This window comes from Arvicola amphibius, chromosome 6, assembly GCF_903992535.2.
Source record: "Arvicola amphibius chromosome 6, mArvAmp1.2, whole genome shotgun sequence".
Taxonomy (NCBI): domain Eukaryota; kingdom Metazoa; phylum Chordata; class Mammalia; order Rodentia; family Cricetidae; genus Arvicola; species Arvicola amphibius.
In genome coordinates this window covers 64636651-64639369 of record NC_052052.2, presented here as the reverse complement: position 1 = coordinate 64639369, position 2719 = coordinate 64636651, and the positions used below count along the sequence as shown (strand labels likewise).

At 42.4% G+C, this 2719-nt stretch overlaps 1 pseudogene; it reads right to left on the bottom strand.

The window, feature by feature from the left end:
- Nucleotides 1–500: 500 nt before the first annotated feature.
- On the bottom strand, nt 501–998 carry LOC121677225 (annotated as a pseudogene).
- Nucleotides 999–2719: the final 1721 nt, after the last annotated feature.

Here is a 2719-nt window from a genome sequence, read left to right as displayed (position 1 = left end):
GGAGGTCAAAGGAACAGCCTACACAACACATATGCTTCCACCCTGTGGATCCTAGGGATGGAACACAGGCCATCCATTTTGGTAGGTACCCTTACCTAGCCTTCAAAAGTCCATGATTAATTTATGTTTTTTGAAAGGGTCTACATTTTATAATTGAACAAACCAATTAGCCCATAGATAATTGTATAAGATGTATAAGATGATGTATAAGAAAGGAGATGACAGCTTTCCACACACAGCCTTACAACCATTGCTCCAGGCTCCCCTGCACCAGGGGGCCAGAGGACTGGAGTAGCAGACATTGCTGGTTTGAAGCCCTCTCCTGTCTGCTCTTACACCAATGGAATGGATAATAGCCAATAAGATCTCCATTGAAACATGGCTGAGTTTAAGTTTAAACATTTAAACATCTTCAGAACTTGAAGGTGCTCAGCTGCATCTGGTCGGATAGATGACCGTGCTTCAGCGTAAACCCTCAGTCACAAACTGTATGTGAACCCTTACAGGCCCAGCTCGATTCTCATCCAGTGTCTTCTCATGGACTTGTACCTGATTTGGTTACCAGTTTTCATCTGAGCCCACTGGGCAGACAGAACAATTTTGCCTGTGTTTCTGGGCCAGGAACTGCCTGATCTGGAAGGTCTTATGAGAGGATATGGTGAGAAACCGAGCAGTGGATGGTACACAGTGGTACATCAAAGAGAAGATGACTGATTCAGTTTTGAAAAAGTTTAGTTTAAGTTCTTCCTCTCTCTCCTCTTTCTCTCTCTCTCTCTCTCTCTCTCTCTCTCTCTCTCTCTCTCTCTCTGTGTGTGTGTGTGTGTGTGTGTGTGTGTGCGTGTGCACTCTAGTGTAGATACCCACAGAGGGCAGGAGAGGACATTAGATCCCCTAAAGCTGGTGTTACGGGTGAGCTGCCCCATATAGGTCTTGCGAAGAGAATTTGGTTTCTCTGCAAGAGCTGAAAGTGCTTCGAATGGCTGAACTACCTCTCCCATCCCCCACCATGATTTATCTTTATACCAAAATAACTGATTATTTTTCTGTTGCTTTCTCTGAAACTCTATGCATTTTTTCAGACATTTAAATTTTGGGCCTATTATAAATTTACATTTGCTAAAAGGTGTCCTGTATTGATCCAATCATTTATTTAATTACGTGCATTTCCTTTTCGTCTGGATTAGATTCCTCTTTTATACTCAGAATTCTTTTAGTCATTTAAATTTATTTCTAGATTCTTTGTATTAAGCCACTTCCCTATCATCCACTCATATCCTAGCACCACACAGCTTAAGTGACTCAGAATTTGAAACACTCCCAGCCCATCGTAACTCTCCTTACTCACCTGAACAGACATTAGGGCAGAGTCATTCCTCTGGCTTCTTCTCTTCCACATGTCCCATTTACCTAGAGTGCACTTACTACAAAAGGAGTCATCCCTACAGTGTGCTTAGCCCCTGACAGGACTAATGGAAGGTAGATCTGTAGGGGCAAACCAAGTGTGTGGCACATTTCCAGACACTTGGGCTCTGGACTTCAGAAAGACCTTAAGGAAAAGTGTAGCTCCACCCATCAGCACAGACAGCAAGATGAAAATCCCAGCAGGTCACAGTCAAGGCAGACACAATTTTCATCTGGCCAGCTGTGCCGACGACTGTGCATTACATATTTAATACTGTGTTTATTTTTCAGGCCAGTGAAAAAGCTCAGAGAATAAAGGCACCAGCGGCCAAGATTCACAACCTAAGTTGGATCCCTGGAACCCACTTGGTAGAAGGAGAAAACCGACCCTACTTGTTGTTTTCTAACCTGCGCATGTGCATCATGGCTTGTGCGCACACACGTGTGCATCCGTGCCACGCACACACACGTACACACACACACAACACATGATGACACAAACAAAATAAAATATAAAGCTGCTATTTGGTGTCAACTCTCATGCCACTACTGATAAGCAATTTTTACTCAATTATCTTTTCTGTATGTTATGATGGTAAAATTACATATGCAAAACAGTGTATAAAAATATTTTCCTTTCAACTTTAACGCCACAGCTATACTAAAAAAAAAACTACACCAAAACAAAACAAAACAAAAACAGGTTTCTAATGAACCTTATTAGAATAAAACCCTATTAGAAACCTAGGTTTCTAATAAACACTTAACCAAAAAGTTTTCAGTAAGTCTGTTAAGAATGAGCTACAATCACTTATACCTAATAAGTCAGGGTTCATGGTTTGCTAAAGGCAGGGTACAGTTATTAGAGCGTAGGTGTAGAAATTCCCCCTTTCTATCTGTTGCTGGCAGTTTTTGGCACATCTAGAAAGAAAAGAAACAAATGGATCCCAAGATCATGCAAGAGTGATCAAAGCAAGTCCTTCTGTCAACAGGGCGATTCATGCAAATCTCTGAGCACCAAAGGCTTCCTCTAGCTAAGGAAGTCTGCAAGAGGATGCCTTTGAACAAAAACCTGTCCTAGAAAGTGGACTCTGCCTCCCATTTTCACATGTATAGCCTCTATACCTTTGCTATCCAGTGTGCTGTCAGTGAACCACCAGCCTCTGAGGCACGCACTTACCAGAAAGGCTGAAATCGCCAGCCCACATCTAGAGAAGCACAATCAACATTTGAACAATACGCCCTAGTGAAGGGTAAGCACAGGCACTTTGGGAGAGCTGTATAACGAACCAGTGTCTAATCAAACTGCAAAGGGAAG